This window comes from Neomonachus schauinslandi, chromosome 4 (assembly GCF_002201575.2).
Source record: "Neomonachus schauinslandi chromosome 4, ASM220157v2, whole genome shotgun sequence".
Taxonomy (NCBI): domain Eukaryota; kingdom Metazoa; phylum Chordata; class Mammalia; order Carnivora; family Phocidae; genus Neomonachus; species Neomonachus schauinslandi.
In genome coordinates, this window is record NC_058406.1 from 149365919 (window position 1) to 149385776 (window position 19858).

Consider the following 19858-nt stretch of genomic DNA (forward strand, 5'->3'; position numbering starts at 1 on the left):
CAGATCTCACCCTATGTGTTTCTTCTTTTGGCTTGTTCTAATTTGTATCCTTTTTGCTATAATGAAACCATAGTCATAAGTGTAACATTTCCTGAGTTCTCTAAGTAGTTCTAGCAAATTATCAAACCTGAAGGGATATCAAAATCTAAATTTGTAGCCAGTTGATCAGAAGTGAGTGTGGTATATGGATCCCCAGACTTACACCTGGTAACTGAAGTGAGGTCAGTCTTGTGGAGGACTATTTCTTTAACCTATAAAGTTTAGATTTGGGGGTAGTTAGTATCAGAAATCATGGTAGTTTTCTTCCTACTTGGGCTGGAATCTGAATTACCTGATTGTGTGTTGCATTCATTCAACCAATTAGCAAAAATATCTTGAGCACCAACTACATGCCAGACACTGAATTGGGGGCTGAGTAAAACATAGATGAATTAATTACAATCCCTGCCTTCAAGGAGGCTGAAATCTGGTACAAAAGGAAACTATAATTGTATGCTAACTATTCATAGAATCATGTACAATGTATACCATCAAAGGGAGGATCAATTATAACGTGGAGAGAGGGCAGTCCAAGAGAATTTCATAAAAGAGGGGACCTCTGAGCTGGCTTTTGAAAGATGGATAAGCGTTTGCCCCAGGGACAAAGGGAACAGGGTACACTATCCAATAGGAAGTATATGTGCAAAGGCTCAGTGGTGTGAAGAAGGGAGTAGAAGGTAGTAGGTCTGGAGAGGTAGGAAGCAGCTTTGTGTTCCATGCCAAGCAGCTTGAACTCTATCCTGAAATTTTCCCAAAGTGCAGCCAAGGGCCCAACTAGAAGTAAATAATTTTCAACAAGTAAGCTATTTTGAGAATGACCAGAGTAAGTGATAAGAAGAACTTGTATAGACTTGCATTTTGAAAGACCATCTTCCAGTATCTAGAAAAAGTAATCTAGTTTACTCAGATCAACTTGCAAGCTGAAATAAAGAAAAAAAAAAGATGGATAAAATGTAAAAATACAAACAACTTAAAAGCACTGAAGACCTGAAAAGACATGAGGAACTTCCTGGTGAATTTTTGGATGAAATCCTGTAACCAGAAGGGTAGGCCAAAAAAGAGACCTACAAAACCACTTGTGATTTGAGGACCTTTGCCAGTAAAACAAGTGTCTACACTGAGGTCACCAGCAGCAGACCCAGAGACAGGCCTCAAGCCTACTGATGGGGAGGGATCTTGGAAGACATTTCCCACACGGAGCTAAGGCCCAAAAGGTCCATATTCTCAATGGGAGAGCAGGCAGATCTCATCCTGCACCTCTCCCCAGAACCTCTGGAAACATCACAAAGGGCTGGTTTGGTAATAAACAAAGGGGGAGAGAAAAAAAGAAGAAAAAGAGGAAAAACATCTACTCTTGGGTATTTGTGGCCAGGGCCAGACCTCTTAAAATGTACATCTCATCTTACAGAGTCTGGATTGTGAGCCACTGCCTCTCAAAACTTGAACTTGTTCTGAGGTGTTTTGACTAGTAGCTCATCTCAGGAGGGGGTACATCCATCCTAGGCCTCAGAGAACCCTCAACAATAATTTTACAAGACCAGTGACCACCAATCTGTCAAAGCTTACCAGGCACACAAGAAAACAAGACAACCTGAACAGGAACAGGAACCATCAAAAATCACAGACCACAGAAACAGACCCCCACAGATTTTAGGTAATGGAATTATCAGACCCAAATTTGTTTTTAAAAAACTGACAAACACGAAAATATATGAATGGTATAGGACACCATACAAAGTGATATAGCACATTTGGAAAAGAAATGAACTTCCAAAATAAAAGAAATACGAGAATGAAAAATACAATAACTCAACAGTTGTATTTGACTACATATTGGACACAACTGAAAAGAAAATTAGTGAAGTGAAATAAATTCTGGACATCTTTCTGGGTCAAGTAGAATCTCATTTTCTAGGATTTTAGGGCAAAATTGTTTCCTGTTCTTTCAATTGCATTATGGCAAATTTCCAACAGTTGGGCTGTTCTTTACAAAGCCTATTGGATAATAATTACCTCCATTCCTCATAGAAGCTGTGATTCTTGAAATGTTTAACGTGGTGGTTGATTGCACCCATATCTTTGCTCAGCAGCTCAAAGAATGCCGCAGTTCATTTTCCTATTAAGTAGACAAGCAGTCTTGACATTCAACCCAGAACTCTGAAAGAGTGGAAATTTGCCATCTCTGGCAGGTGGAATTATCAGTAGGTTCTTGATGAATGTCTACTAGGTCAATTTGATCATTTTTCCCTTTTTAATTAAGAGCCAGCATTCTTTGGTTGCTCCGTATCACCAACATCCTGTGTCTGGGGTGTTGTACGGTTACAGAAGTCAATGACCCTCCTCCCGGCTCCATATGGCACCTGGAAGGCTTGGGAGATTTATCTGAAGTTTCCATAAGCAAAATCAGAGTAAAGACCTTTTTGTCCTTTGTAAATTAAAACTCGACTACTCTTTTTTTGGAGAGGGATTCAACCCTCTGAGAGCTGCCATGGAAACCTACTCACTAGAGACTTCAGCAACTGCTCAGACATTTCCTTTCCCCCACAGCAAAATAGAATGCAGGCAAAGCAGTATTCACAATATAAAAATGTTTATTAGCAGGGGATTGCATGTGCATCTTGCCAGGGACAGGCCCCACGTGTTTTCTCTTTGACGATGCCAACCTGGCGTGTCCAGGGAGAAAGACATCTGAGGAACATCACCACAAACCAGCTGTGAAGGCTGACCAAGGAGAACGTAGGCCATGCCTTCAGGGAATGAGAAAAAAAAAACTAAATTGTTTGAGAAACCACCTGCTTCTGCCTCTCAGAGAAATGGGGAGGCTCAGGTCAGATAGGGCAACCAGAGGACTCCAAGAAAAAAACTCATCTCTGATTCGCTTCTGTTCTGGTGGTAAAACCTGCCATCAATGGCTGAGATTTTGGAGTTGTTTGCCCAAAACAAAGGAAAACAATGATATTTCCATTTCAGAGGGAGAAGAAAGGATTGGATTAATAAAACTAGAGGGGGTGGGAAAATCTCTTTGAAGGGGAAGGCAGAGCTTGGGCATCTTTTATATTCTCCTGGTTGTCCAGAATCCAGACCTCCTGACGATATGGGTAGAACATCCAGAGCTGGAAGAAAAATGAACAGTTGCTGGTCCAACATTTTTATATTCCAGGAAAGGCACGGAGATCTAGCCATGTGGATGAGTGATAGTTGGTGAAAAAACCAGACCCAGAACCCAGGCTTCTTGACTTTACCACCCACACTGACCACTCACTGACCCTGTCTCACCCCAACTTCCCAGCACCCATAAGTCAGCAAGTTCTCCTGAGTCTCCTTTTCTTGTTTTTTCTTTTGCCAGTGCTATGACAGGGGCAAAAGCCCTAATCACCTTGACCCAAAACAAAAGAAGAACAAGGTCAAGCTCTGTGTTAAGTCCTTGGCAAACATGCATTTAATCCTTATAACAAACTGTGAGGGGAGTAATAATGCCTGTCTTATATATGAAGGATTAGAGGCTCAAAGATTGAGAGAGGTCACACAAGTGGGCAAGTAGCAGACTCAGGACTCAAACCCCACATTTGTCTCACTCTAGGTCTGCTGATCTCATTATACTGTCTCTCAAGACTCTTTCTGGGGCTTCCTGCTTGGACCCTCTGTGTTTATTCTCTTTCCATTTTAAAACTCCTGTACTCTGAAGCCAGACTAATCTTAAAACTTGCTTTTAATCATGTCACTCCCTTCCTCAAAAGCCCAATCCCTTATCTTGTCATTTGATAGTGTCAACCATCTGGTCCAACCAACGTGTCCAGCCTTGTCTCCCAAGACTGCTACTTGCTGTTCTGTGGATGTGTTTGGGCATGCCTCATTTCCCTCTCCTACAGTGCCTGCCCCCAACCCACCTTTTCCTCTCCCTTAAAACACTTGCATTTATTTCTTTATTTCCTCAACACTAATTGAATACCTACTGTTCCTCCACAAGATTTATTGCCAAGAGACAGTATAGCTCAGTGGGCAAAGCACAGGCTGGAACAAGTTACCTGATTTGAATCCTGAATCCACCAATTATAAGCTACATGACCTTGGGCAAGTTTCTCAACCTGTCTGTGCCTCAATTTCCCAAAATATAGAATGAGGATCCTTATGGCTCCTATTTAGAAGATTGTTGAGAGAATTAAATTACTTAAACACTTGGAACAGTGTATGGAACAGAGTAATAACTCAATAAACAGGAGCCAGCCCTAGCAGTAGTAACAGGCACCAAGCCCTGGGCTTGTTGCTGGGATACAAAAATGAATAAATTGCAGTCAGCCCCTTTCCCCTTAGTCCAGTAAGTAAAGTGGGTATGTCAGCCAGGAATCACAACCCAGAGCTCTAAGTGCTAGAATAGAGGCATGTACAGAGGGCTGGGGGAAAGGTGTTAGGTACTGGAGGGAGGGCAGTGTTTTGGCAAAGAAATGATGCTTCATCTCAAAAGTAAAGAAGTATAGGTTCTTCCTTGTGGCATTGGAATAAATATGGTACAATCATCCAGGAACTGCAGGGAGATCCAGTGGCTAGAACTTGATGCCTGTGGACTGGAAATAAAGCTGGAAAAGTAAGCAGGAGCCAGATATCATAAGGCCTTATGCCATCCTGAGAAGTTTATTCTCAAGATTGTAAGCAGAGGCATGTCTACCCCAGACCATAACGGTCTCAGCCCCTTCTCACCTGGTCTAACACACTCATTGCATATTTTACTAATACAACAGTTATTTGCTGTCTTATATATTTCTAAGTACCAAGCAACCCACACAAGCATTTATGAGAAGCTTTACTATGCTGACCCATCCCTCTTTGATGCTCCTTATCCTAGGTTGATATGTTTTCTACCAAGTAACTCTGCCACCTTGGCTACAGCTGATTGGGCCAAGGATTAGCATCTGTCCTAAAGGCAATTACCTCTTGGTTGGCCAGTGCCAACGAGGGGGCCCAGAACGAAAGCTGGGCTCAGTGGTTGCAATCCATCCAGGATGCCAACTGCCCAGAGTCCTTCTCTTAGCAAGTCTGAATGCCAAACACACAGAGAGGAAAACAGACAGAGGCAAAGGAAGCAGGAAAACTCACTTTGGAAAAAAAAAAAAAGCAATGCAGCCATGAATAAACCAAACTTATGAGGTAGAGAGCAGAGTGAGTCAACAACACCAGACAGTGAAATCTTAGGCAGAAACAGATGAAACCAGCCAAGGTAGCCAATAATGAGATAAGCCATGTTCTGTCCCAAACCATGATCCATGTCCCAAATATCATTCTTGGTTTTTTGTGAGTTTGGCACTGCAGTGATTAAGACAATTTTCTGCTTTTCTCCATTCCCTGAGCATCCTCAAAATAAATCCCAAACATTCTGAGCAAGTCTCCTCCTTGCAACCTGAATGCGTCCAATGTAGCAGGGACATGTGCTTTCTGCTCAGCTAGATAGCATGGTCCATGACTGTGTTCTCATGGAACAGCTCATGCATCAGCAGAAAAGCAAGAATGAGCACGATGTATTCAGACAGAGTCCCAGGATTCTCATGGAAGGGGATGTAGGCAGCCTATAGGGGAGTGGTGAGACACGAGGCAGAAGAAATAAGAAAGGACCAGATACTCAGGGCCACTATAGCAAGGAATCGGGGTTCTTATCCTGAGATTATGGGGCTTCCTTTAAAAGATTAGAAAAAAAGTATATGATCAGGTTTGGAAATGCTGGATAATATGTATCTTCATCCAATAAACCCTTATCTCCAATGAAGATATAAAATATTTGAGACTCAAAGGAACTCTCTGTAGTAAAAATGACCTTACCCCTCCATGACCAGAAAGGAAATTCAACTTTCCAGAAATAGTCACCCAGCCAAAAATATAAAACAAAGGAACTGAGACAAATGACATATTCCAGTGCCCAGAGGAAGCCCCCCAAAAGAACAACTCTCCAACAATTCTTTCCCTGAGACGGAACACAATACACACCGAACACTCACACACATATGAAGAAGACCCAGAGCTGGTAGGGGCTTTTCTGAGTGTGTTTGTGAAATGGGACACTCATTTCTCTAGGAAAAACAATCTCTAAAGAGTGATTTAACGGAAAAGTCATCCTAGGAATACCTGATCTACTTTAGCCTGGTCTGTTTCACGATCGCCTGCTTCTGTTTCACATAGCCAGGCACTGGAAGTGTCCAGAAAGACTCTGGCTACCAGAGATGCACCAGAGTCCCAGGACACACAGAGCTGCAATGAGAACTCAGGATAGAGTGACCTCCCGGGCCCCTTCCAGCTCCCGGGGCCCAGCCTCCATCTGCTGATGCACTATTGCTTCACGCTCACCTTCTCTTCCCTTTCATGGATTCTTTCATTGTCCCTGTGTGTGCCCAGGAACAGTGCTGATGCTGCCAATTCAAAGAACTCCGACTTCAGAAGAATGAGATCTCGGGCGCTCCCACCCTCCTCCAATGGCCCCCCCCCCCCCCCCCCCTTTGCAGAAGTTCTTCACTGGGAGGAGAGGAAAGGCCTTCCTGCGTGGTGCCCCGTGCACACCACCATGCGGTTCATCAAGGTTTTCCTGTGCAGCTCCCTCCACCATCTGTTCACACTGCCTTCTTGCCGAGACTTGGCAGGGAAACGCATGCTGTTTTTCATTCTAACTCAAAGACGGTGAGTTTTTCATACTTGCGCAGAAGCCTGTGCAGGTTGTGATTCAAAGGACATCATGGGATGAAACCGAGAAAAACAGTGACAGAGCCAAGCTGTGCATTGTAACCAGCTTCCATGAGACTCCGTCCCGCAAGTGGCCGTTAAGCCCTAGAGCTCCATTTCCTTCTGTTCTTTACAGGTTAGACCCTGCCAAGTTGATCCAATTCCAACCCAAACTTCTCTGTAACAAAATGATTGTTCTCTAAGCTCCAGCCAATGGCAAACTCATTTGGACACATATTCAACACAACTGAACAGCACTATAACAAAAGCCCCAGAGCATAGGTGACTTGGCCTGAATTTTCCTCTTGTTCTTTATTCCCTTCTTCTGTTCTTCCTTCCGTCTCAGCTCTTCCCAGTTTTTAGCCTTCATTAAGGTTACTGTTCGGGCCTCATTTCTGTTTCCTTTTCTTCATGTCTTTTCACCCTTTCCTGCTACCTGGAGCATGATACAAAAGGTTCCTTACTTTGCTACCAACTAGTGGGTTATGCGGAAGAGGTCGGGAGCAATGCGGAAGGGTCATGAGATACCGTATCTCTGAAGACTCATGGCGATGGTGAATTACTATCACATTAGCAATTCAGAAGTCTTTCAATCTTTTAAAAGAGTCAATATGGCTATACAAGAGTATACCAGCTCAAGAGCGAGAAAAGCAGCCCCGGACATGCAGGAACTGGCCTGGTTCAATCAGCGGGGCCTTGGTGCTGTTAGGAGCTCCCAATGGCACACACAGCAAGGCCTTGTTGAGTATCAACAATTTCACAGAACACCGATATCAGACAAGGCCACTCTGCATGTGATGGATCAAAGCAAAAGCAAGACCAGCCCATCATCACGTCCGAGTCCACACAAAAATATGAACATTGCCCAAAGCACAAAAATGACCCAACACCCTCTCCCCTGCAAATGAGTGACCTCTTTTCTTTACCGTTACAACTCCTCCTTTGATTCATTTATCCCACCTTTTAAAGAAGAGTGGTTAAGAGACCCAAGCATAGAATTACCCCCACTTCCTAGAAGTATCCAATCCCGGTTTCTTGAACCCACCTAAAAATCATCAGACACAAGCTAAAACCCTACAATAAGTTCTTCCTAACACCCTTTAACTGGGTCTCCCTATACTTCCCCATGGTGTGTGTCTCCCTCGTTATAAGCAACCAACCCAACTTGTTCAACCCCCAAGTGTATCAGAGAACAAGGTGCACAGTTTGGTAGAGATGAGTCCCTTTGTCTGCTTGAGGGTGGATCACCAGCCACCCGGAAAGCTCTCTACATGTCCCAGAACAATCCTAGAGCACCCATATGACTATGCTTCCTCCCCTACCACAGCCCACTTTCACTCCAGAACTAGCCCTACTTCCTCCCTATAATTAAGTTTTCAAGCTGGTTTCAGGAACTCCAGCAGGCCTTATTTTCCCTTTCACTATTACTTTCAACTAACACAAGGGAAAAAGCTTAAAGCAAACAGAAAACTTATCAACCCATCAATGCCCATGTCAGAAGACAGGACCAACACCTGCCTTTTAGAATACACCTTGGTCTGAAGATAAGCACCAGGTTTCCAGGAACCTTGTATGGCCACACGCCCAAGTTCAATGTGACAATGAGTCTCATTGTAAAACAATTCTCTCCTGCTTTCAGACACATGAGTGAAATAGCTGCTTCAGAAGGATGCGTAATTGCCGGACACCAAATTAGCCACAAACCAAGGATTGCTCCTAAATTATTCAAGATGTTGGAAAAATATATACACAAAAAAGATCAATCAAAGAAATCAGATATGTACCCTGCAGTTTTGAGACAATTACTTGAGAAACATTCTGCAATTGAACACTAAAAATTATTTTTCTCACTGAGTGGTATCAGAAAACTTGGAAAAATTAAATATGGTATCATATCACCAACCACAGAATAGAAGGCATCATCCTGAGCACTGGATCTCAGTAAACAGAATTACAAAGACTAACAGAATCACAGGACAAATGCAAACCTGAGGAAATCACCATCTTTCAGATACAACAATGATTATCTCCACGTGAGCTTATCGCTGACAGGGGTGCTGTACTTGATTCAAAGTTCCCACAGTTACCGGAGTAGCACCTGGGAATGCCCAAGCGGAGGGCTGGCTCTGCACCCCACCAACACCCCAGTTGCCCCACTTGTGGGACAGTTGAATCCAACAGATCAAAGCAACCAGGAGATGTTGGGAGAAAATCTTGGCATGCTAAGGAGGCATTCTCTCTGTGTTCATTAAAAAAAATACATTAACTGGGATAACTGAGCTGTTATAACAAATAAACCTCAAATTCCCAGGGACTTCATAGAATAAAGGTTGCTTTCTCTTTTAAGTAACATTCCAACGTGGGTGTTCCTGGCGAGTGGGTAGCTAGCTTTCTTCCCCATGACAATTTCCTTCTTATGGCTCCAAACCCTTCCAGAGCACCAGTTCTCGGCCTCCCTTAGCCTCTAGGACACCTTTTAAAACTCCTGCTACTCTCACCACACCCCAGACCAATTTAATTAGCATCTCTGGGGTTGGGGTCTGGGCAGCAGGGGTTTTTTAAGCTTTCCAGATGATTCCACTGAACAGCAAGGTTGAAACCACGTCACGAGAGTTCCAGAGTCCTCCACGGTGAGCCGGTGCAAGGGGAAAGAGGTGGTGGTGAAGGCACACTCTCCAAAGCCCAGCCTGAATTGACAGACAAGCCTCTGCCCACACTCCATCCCTGGGAACTTGCTACACAGGCACACACGTGTGCAAGGAGGGCTAGAAAATGCAATCCCTGCCTGACTTGCCCCCTCCCAGCAACATCCCCACATTATGGAGGGGAAAGAACACGTTTTTGGTGGTTAGCTAACCATCTTGATAGTGTGGTGAGTATACGAGAGGGGCTAACCAGAAATAGAAGGGGAAAAGGAGAAACCAGGTAAAGGTTAGAAGGAGAGACGAAAGAAGAACCATGACGGTTCTAAGGTCAGACGTCATGCAGCCCTCCTGCTGCATTTGGCACCATTGCTCACCCAGGAATTCAAGCTCCACCGCCTGTCATCTTCTTCTCCATCCTGGACTCACCGCCTCCCTCTTGGGACCAGAGTTTTGTTTTGGGTTTTGGCTTTGGTTTTGTGGTTTTCCAAAAGCAGAATCCCGCTGATGAAATCACGATTTCTGAAGCCAATATTCAGTAGAAAACACGAATACTGGGAGGCATTCTTGTGTCAAGATCATATTATAGGACCATATTTGACCATTTCCTCTTCCCACCAAGTAACCAGCGTTGTTTGGTTGGGGGGGTGGGGTAGTAGCTACCTCCAGTCCACTTGCCTAGCCCACGCTGAGAGTGAAGATCTGAAAATGTGAACTTTTCACATTTTCTCCACTAAAATGGAGAACTTTGGCAGCCAAGAAGAATGCTTGGTGGAGCCCCACCAGCTGGGAAATACGATGGCCTCTGTACCAAAGAAGATTCATCTTCTGCTTGGCTCCAATGTGGAAGTTATTCTTTTTACCAAATTAAGCCAAGTGGGGAGCCCTTTCCCCAAGTCACAGTATAGCAGAAAACACAGGGGTAGAACAGAGATGAGAGCAAGTCCCAGAGTGTGGGAAAGAGAGACCCTCTGCAGGTGTGGTCCACAGGAAGCTGATGTTTTTATTGAGCATGTTGAGGGACATCAGCCTCCTTTAAATACCATTAATGTAGACCCAAGCCAAAAATGAACTTGGAGCAAGGGCAGAAGGGAACAGAATTCTCTAACAAGGATGAAACATAAGCAATCCAGCAGTCCCATGGAGTGGTTGAGGACAGGAACTGCGCAGGCCCCCTGAGAAACATCAGCAGGATGGAAACATGTAAGGAAAGGTGACTGCATCAGACCAGGACTGAGATGGCTCCTGGTCACACTTTGCTAAAGGTTTCAACAGGAGGTTAGGAAATAGAAATGAATCTCACAACACCACTGGGTGGTGTTCATGATCATGGTATAGGATGAAGCGTGGGTTACCCCTACAGTTATCTACACGTGATCTGATTCCATAGGAGGTGTTTAGTCATTGCCTGCCTGTCTTCTGTGTTAGCTTTAAATAGCATAGTACAGCATAATGCCCCTCCAGGGATCAGTATAAACAGATAGCTAGCCAGGACGTGCCCCACCAATCTCATACAGTTGAGATTCCAGTGTCCAGAGTGAGGCATCCAGGCAAGCAGTTTCTTCCACAGGGAACATAGCTAGCTGTCAGCAGCATCTAAAAACAAAAAAAGGGGGGGGGTGGGGCAGAGGAAGAAAGAAGAAAAGAGGAGGGAGGGGAGAAAAAAAAAATCTCAGTTCTGAGAGGGAATATACAGCAGACTGAAAATGATAGACTCAGGCTCAAAGAAAGCATAAGATCCAGTGCAGCCTCTGGTAAAAGCTAATTTTTGTGACCTTGGACAAGTACCTTATCATCTCTGGGCTTCAGTGTCCTCCTGTAAAATGAGGGAGTTGAACTAGCAAATTGTAAGGTCACTTCCCGCTCTGCAATACTTCCATTCAATGATGAAGATGATTATGGAAAAATGAATTTACCCAAAGAAAATTGCTGTCTCATAAAAGTTCCTATCCATCTCTAGTCCTTTCTAAATGATTTTGTAAAAGAATTTCACTTAGAAACTATGCAGGCTCTGCTCTTCCCCCTTCCTTTCTGTTCCTGCTTCCCTTAGCCATTATGTTGCTCATTAAGGTTGCCATTAGATGAACAGCAGGAAAAAAAGAAAATGAGCTAAAACGCAATCATTTGGTTTTCCTTACTTAATAAAGAGCAAATTGCAAGCAACAACATGTTAGTTGGTACCAGTGGGGACTCAGTACATCCAAGAGGAAATGGAGAAGGAGGAAGGAAATGTAAGCATTGCTCTACACATGATGATTTGCTTCTGTCCTTGACATGCAAGGAGAACTAGCCTATAATGATGGTCTTCCCTTGCTGTCTGCTGAGGAGACCCAGGAATGTGTATAAGCATCAGTTTGGTTGGTTTCTCATGATAACTCAGATCCGATGTGTTTTCCATTAAAGCTCCAATCCTCTCATTCTTACAAATGTGTACTCTCATTCTATCTGTGTTCTTGCTTCTACTGCACATAACAAGGCAGCAATAATTATGTGAATCTGACTATCTCCCAAGTACCAAGCTCGGTCAGTCAACATGGTATTAAGCAAATAATCAAGCTCCTTGCCTTCACTTTTAGTTCAACAAACAATAACAAGAAAACAAACCAGATAACTATAGAATGGGAGAAGCATATTCTGGTAACCTCCGAGTGCATCCGTTTCCTCACTAATAAGTATTGTACAACCCATGCCTCAAAGATACCTAATGGTGCTTTGTAAGTATGTATACCTAGGTAAGGAATTACTTTACTTATTCCATGATTTGCTGAACTCTGATCCCCTGCAGAGGGATTGTGCTAGGAACAGGAGTTTAGTTATTAACAAACCAAACAACCTTGTTACAAAGCAGCCTCGGGTGGTGTTATGGATTGAACTGTGTGTCCCAGCAAAAGACACAATGGAGTTCTAATCCCCAGCACCTCAGAAGGTGACCTTATTTAGAAACAGAATCTTTGAAAATGTAATTAGTTAAGAGAAGGTCATCAGGGTGGGCCCCAGTCCAGTGTCACTACTGTCCTTATAAAAAAGGAATTTGGACACAGATCTGCATACAGGGAGAACACCATGTGAGGATGAAGGCAGAGATCAAGATGGTGCCAAGGATTGACAGCAAACCATGAGAAGCTGGCAAGAAGCCTGAAACAGATTCTCCCTCACAGCCCCCAGAAGGAAGCACCACTGCCCACACCTTGGTCTTGGGCTTCCAGCCTCCAGAGCTGAGACATTAAAGTTCTGTTGTGGAAGGCACCCAGTCTGTGGTCCTTTGTTAGGGCAGTCCTAGGAAACTGATACACCTGGGAACCAAGACCAAGGACAGCAACACCGAGTGTCTAGACTATTCCGCAGCCGGACATCAGGTCATTCCTTGATGGGTGGATTCCCGAGGCTTTCTGCTGAGTGGAAAAAGTCTGAAAATTAGAGCATTTTCATTCAAATGCTCCTCATTTTCTTTCTCCTTTTAGCATTTGCTGGAATAGAAAAGTCATAAAATGGATACGATGCCATTATTAACATCATTATCAACAATTCACATATACAAATCTCGGTGAGAATTAGATTTTAATGTGTGCTGGACATTAGAATAGAAAATCATCTATCCCAGATCATTCACGGTGACGAAACTGGTTAAGCCTATGCGTGATTTATTTTTACTCCTATGGAAAATTGACACTTTATTCATTAAACTACTCCCTTTAACACATTTCTAAATCATTGCTTTCCACTCTGATCGGGCCTAGTTTTCATTTTTGAGTTTCAGCTGGAATGGCTTTCATAATGAATTCTTTTTTTTACCTGACAGGAGAAGTTAAAACCTCCCCTACTGAACATTTAAAAGGGAAATTCAGGCCCTTTTTTGTCAGGCTGTTTATCATACCTCGCAAATACTCAAATCCATTTCCTTTGGAAAAGGTTTGTCTTTCTATGACAGGCATATAAAAAGGCTTTATTACAGTTCTCTATTCACTGGAGCCGCTCTGCCTGAAGATAAAAAGGAATTCATTTTCTGGATTTTCCTTGAACGTCAGCTCCATAGTTCCCTTCCATTATCAGAGTTCTTAACCCAAGAAGAATGGACGGGAGGGAGAATTCAAGTTAATACACAATATCAAGCTCCATTATTGACTAACATGAATATCAAAAACCCCAAAATAAAATCTGAGTTCAAATGAAAGAGGTTCATAAAGACAGGGAAAAAAAGTCTCTATAGGTATTTAATAGCAAGCAATCATTGGATTTACTTGAAACATTCTACACTGCAGGGCTCCCCAAAATCACATCAACAGCACTTCCTCAGAACGGTCTGATCTGTCAGTTATGATACACAGCGGGGCTTCTCAGGCTTTAATGTGCATGTAAATCACCTGGGGATCTGGTTAAAATGCAGAGCTGCTTCTAGTAGACCTGGGCTGGGGCCTGGGACTCCACATTGCCAACAAGCTCCCCAGAGATGCAGATGCCTTAAGTTGGGGACAGGTAGGCTTAAGTACAGAGCTAAAAGCAGTGTGTTTCAGGCCTGAATGTAAACGTTACTTCACTTTAACCCTCGAGCTGGATCTGTCTGAAAATCATCTCGAAATTCCGTGGGAGGCCAGAGTCCCAATTTCACACTAGTTTATACCCACTCCCAGAAGAATCCACTGAGGATACTCACCACAGCCAGCCCCAAGAAGCATCTGGAGAAGGCTGCAGATGAAGTCAAAGAAGCTGTCTGCAGGAGGGACTCTAGGAGACTCAGAGACCCATGCAGGAGAGAAGGGGCTTGTGCCCTCACATTGAGCATAGCCTCACCTCTGCAGTGTCGGTGGTTTAGGTGCAGGAAAAAAATGCAGATGGGCCAGGCGCCACAGGCACTATAAGGTTTATGATTGGGAGCATCGGAGATTAAACGGTGGAAGCAATGAGGTGCTGCCCTCAAACCCCAGATGCTGGCAAGATGGTCCAAAGCGGAAACACTGCTCGTGAGCTCACATGAGGTGGCCCCAGCAGCTCCTAGCAATAACTTGGTGGAAGTTTGAATGGAAATGAAAGTCATTCATTATATACCTGGTGGCATGAGCCGGGGCACTTGATTTCCCCTATCTGTGTAAACTCAGCAGGCTTAAGGAAACTGGGATTACCTTTGCTTCTAGGGGCTGGGGGCTCAGAGCAATGAATGAATGATGAATCATTGCAAGTCTACGTCTGTGACCAGGAAAATAACTCAAATAGTAAGGCTTCAAACAGTAAGGCGTGTTTACACCTTTTGGTCAAAGCCATCTCTCATTTCTTAAGCCACTGAGATGGCCAATCCCCATAAAAATTAAGTACTGTGTAGGGATAGAAGAAATTGGGGGAAGGAGCCATCAGTTTAATATGGTACCATCGTCTGAGGAGCACTGTAAGTTCAAGTGAAGTCTAATAAAAGATAAATGATAGAAATCAGCCCTCGTTAATAAATAAATAAATAAACTTTTGTCCCTGAACCTAGCCACACAGGTCCAAGGTGTGAGCATCTCTGTTGTCTTGAAATGCTGCTTTTAGCAACTTTTATATTCCATCGGTGGCTCGTCCCCCTTTTCTTGCCTGAAAAAGCTGGAGACTAATATTGGTAACTAGAACCAAGTGACGCAGAAGCACCTGAAATCCCCTCCTTCTGTGTCTTGTTTATTTATTACTGCAATCAAACAAGCCGAAGACACTGTCTGCCCACCCACCTTTACCCCCCGGTGGCACCCAAAGCTTTCCCACGCCATAGCACCAGAGGGCTTGGGCTTCAGGTGGTGAGACGCTCAGAGCATCATGAGACAGGTATGGCTCGGGAATCGGTTGTGGTGGGAGGCAGATCAGCAACATCAGTGCTATTCCAGGGTGGCACACATGAGTGAGAGAAATCGCACATTTTTGCACGGTGTAAACATGCTCATAACCCGTGATGCGAGACCCTAGGTTAGCCTTTATGAAAGCAGGTCTGTGTCCCTTGCTAGTGCTTTTAGTCACTCTGATGGTCACCTGTAGCAGCCCAAGCACTTATCGCCACCACCACCCCAGCTCCATTACCCTAATTGTGACCTATGCCTCAATTTCATCTTCTGTAAAACGGGAATAGAACAGAACCAACCTCATAGTGTTGTCAAGAAAGTGAGTGAATAAAGCATGGAAGAGACTTAGTGCAGTTCCCGGCATATAGTAGGTGCTCCATAAATGTTGCTGTTGCAGTTTGTGCCCTGCCTTCTACTGCTGGTAGTGTCGTGGTTAGAAGCCCAGGCCAAGGCCTGGATACGTAATTCCATCTCTGCTACTAACCTGGCAAGTTATTTAACTGCTCTGTTGCTCAGTGTTCTCACCTATAAAATGGGCATGATTGTGACAGTGACTACCCCACAGGGTTGTTAAAAGACTAAGTGGGATGATGCTGGAAAGCACTTAGCTCACAGGACCCAATGCACAGTGAGTACTCAATGCATTTGTGTGCAATTTTATTATCCCATTCTTATTGTTACCTGACACCTTTAAGGAGAAAGTAGCTTCCATTTGAGCTTTGTACAATATGTTACAAACCAGCACACTGACCCAGCACCTTGGTACTTGTCTCTCATGCACTGGCACCATTCCCCTGGTCATAGGATTTCAAAAGATACTACTTATTAGTCCCAATCCCAAGGAGGATAAAAAGTAAAGTCACTTTCTCCAACTGTACTTTAGCCCATGCGTCAAGGGAGGAGAGGTAATTTTCTGAAGTCTTAATGAAATCTTTATTTAAACCTTACACACATTGCAAAACATTTCCGAGGATTTGGATTTTCCCCACCTGCCCCCTCACTCACAGCTTGTCTAAGGAATAAAGACATACATGTAGGTAAATGAAAGAATTTTCATAAAAAATTTCTGCCTCTTGCTTTTTGATATAAACAAAATTATTTTCCAGAATCCTCTAACGGACTGCAAACAAGCCTTCTTTGAGATTCCCTTTCAGTTTGGACCTGCCTTCTCCCTGAAGCCTCGGGGAAGTGGGGAGTAGGAGGGGTCCTGGAAAGTAGATCCTTCTCCAAGAAAGCTGAATCCAATAAACATAGGCCATCAGCACAGAAGCTCAAATCTTGTCTGAGAAGCTTGCCTACTACAAGCTTTTGGCAATTACAAAACTAGTAAACATTAAGTAGAAGAAGACCAAACACAGATGGCAGTCAAGGCTGGCTCAAGGCCATGTTTGCTTCTGAGACCCTCTGCTCTTCTCCCACCCCTCCCCCAGCACCTTCCAGGGGCCTCCTCCCCCAGCGCACTCCAGCCCCCAGCATATGCCTACACTCCATAGTTCTAGTACCTTCCAAATGCCCAGGATGCCTGGTAAGGAACATCTCCCCTACCCTAGACTTGTGCCTCTTCCCTCCCTTTATCAAAACTTACCCCTGCCAACTCCTACCTCATCAGGCCCCTGCTCTTTTGTCAAAAATCAGTGAGAACCCAGCTAATACTAAGGCAGTAAAAGCAATTACTTAATGTAGTATGATTTAAAGCATACCACCTAGAATCTTCTCTGTGTCCCACACTAAAATTTTCCCCCATACAGCTCCCACAGTACCTGATACACCATCATTGGGGTTTCTGTTTCTTTGGATTCAATCTTTACTGTTTCTATGAATCTTCTGTTGAAAAACAGTAGCACCTTGCTTAGAATAACATCTCAAGTCATAACCAGGAACGGCTGGGCTCATAGAGAAGGTGCTAAAGACAAGGAAGCTGTAACAGAAAAGTAGTGGGAGAGAAATAGGTCTAGAATAAGGGATTCTTTTCTTTAAAAAGAACAGAGCAGCACTCCTGGGTGGCTCAATCCATTAAGCGTCTGACTCTTGATTTGGGCTCACGTCCTGATCTCAGGGTCATGATCTCAGGGTCGGGAGATGGAGCCCCATATCAAGCCCTGAGTCTGGCTCCCTCCCTGCTCAGCAGGGAGTCGGCTGGAGATTCTCTCCCTCTCCCTCTCCCCCAAATAAATAATCTGTTTTAAAAATAATATAAATAAATAAATAAATAAATGGGATGCTATGAATGCCCTGGCTCACAGAGAAAGGAAAGGTAGAAAGGCTTAGGAATAAATCTCACCATTTCACAGTCCTGCTCAGCTCCAGCAGGGGTGAACCTTTAGTGGAATAACTATTGGATAAATTAGTCCTCAATTCAGTGTGTTTTCTGGCCAGTGTGTTTGCTCCCACCCACCATCTCACTTCCTATCAGCTTCCCCTTCTCTTGCTCCACTCAGTGAACTTCTCCCTACAACCAATCAGAATGTGCACTTGACTCTGAAAATACTATCAATATGGGATCATGTACAGCAACAAAGCAGCAAGGGACACAGACTGGTGGAGAGATGGGGACACTTCAATGGACCTCTCAACTCACTACATCATTGCAACCGCTTGTTTCGTTTTCTACGAGGCCCATTTGGTTGGTTTCATTCTATTTTGGGTCCCTTCATTCATTCATCAAATACATGTTGAGTACCCATTCTATGCTAGGCTCTGAAGATCCAAAAAAAAAAAAAAAGCCACAATCCTGACTTCAAGGACTCCATGTACTGGTAATCCACCACTCCAAAAATTCATCACCCTGATTTTATAGCGTTTGCCAAATTCCATGATACCTAAAAATATTGTCACTATAGTCAATAGCAATCTACCCACAGTAAACAACTGGCCCTCAACTCTATGGAACGTGTAAGGCAGCTCTCCCCATTCAATACTAGTGGGTCTGGTACAACCGCTGGACCTCATGGTTGAGCAAGGGAGACAAGTCAACCATCAGAACACACGGGAAGTCTTGGAGTGCAATGGAACCACAAAGTAAGAGACAAATCCTACCTGCAGAGGGTCAAGGGAAACACAAAGGAAAAACCATGAACGTCAGCCACTGAAGGAGAGAGTTTAATATGTTCAATGCCCCACTAGATTGTAAGCACAGACTGCTTTCTTTTTACTCCTTGTAATGTCTTTCAGTGGACTTTTCAGTATGGGACATTCGTATACATTATAGCTATTAACAGATTTTGAAGCAAAGGGAATTCATATAAGTAGCTTGCTTGCCCCTTTCTCCTGGTGGCTGTATAAGCGGTGCCCAGATTTTACAAAAGGAAACCTTGCCATTGCTAAGTGCACCCTGAAAACTCATTTTAGTATTTTGACTTCAGTTTTAATTAACTGTACATATGGCTGCTTGCTCATTAGGGTCATATGGCCCAGCTGGGGATGGATCTTCCTGGCATCTGGGCTGCATTAGCATGTGCCTTTGGGATTTGGGTCTCTGACAAGAGGTTGTGAAGGAGAAATTCGGGACAGGTTACAAACTCAGGTGCCAAAAGCAACCGCATTGGCTCCTCCAAAGTGAGAGCAAAAGAACAAAGAACCATAGAAAAATGGTCCAAGGTAACATATCAGACTTGCTGTGAAGCAGAGTTTGATCAAGGACCAATCAAGCTCACTGGAATGCTGGGTGGGGGCTGAAGCATCTGCTGGCTTTAAGACTTGGCAATTTCCAAAATAAGAATTCAATGACATACCACTAAATCCAATAGCAGAGAATGCCCAGTGACCTGGAAAATACCACTCCACAGAGATGCAAGTTTTGTTTGTGTTACTGCTAACTCTCATTTTTTTTAAAGCAAGGTCCAAAAAACATTCAGTGGAAACCAGGTTTGTAACCCTGGTAGGCCACATGGCTTGCTGCCTTCCAAAGAGCCTTCCTTTCCGGAAAATGTGTGTTTCCATGTATTTATTTAAAATTGTCTACTGAAGTTGTGTCTACCGATGCTAAAAACAACTAGCCTGCTTGATTATGTTAGCTGAGAAAAAAATCCACCAATCCATTATTGATATTGTGTATATAAACAAACTGTTGATTCACTCAATTTTCAGCTAACTTGATCTGGAATGAAGGCACCATTCCAGAATATACATAAGAAATGGGAAAATACTGGGGCGCCTGGGTGGCTCAGTTGGTTAAGCGACTGCCTTCGGCTCAGGTCATGATCCTGGAGTCCCTGGATAGAGTCCCGCATCGGGCTCCCTGCTCGGCAGGGAGTCTGCTTCTCCCTCTGACCTTCCTCCCTCTCGTGCTCTCTGTCTCCCATTCTCTCTCTCAGATAAATAAATAAAATCTTGAAAAAAAAAAAAGAAATGGGAAAATATTTTAAAGCAATTCACAAAAGCCTCCAGCATCCTAAAACATCTATTATAAAAGGCCAATCAAGTTCTCTCTGATTCCTTTATGGAAAATGAATAATTCTTTACCAGTGGCTACTAACCTCAGCCCTTCTTTCAATAAAAATCTTCATGTGAACTCTCTTAAACTCAAATTTTCTACAACATAAATACATCATCAGATTGCTCCAGGGGCCCCACAAACATTTTCTTAGTAGCAAAAGTGCAGTGGTAACGAACATCTCATTTACAATATGTTTGAGCATAAAAAGTCACTAGCATGAAGACCTGCTAAAACACCAAAAATTT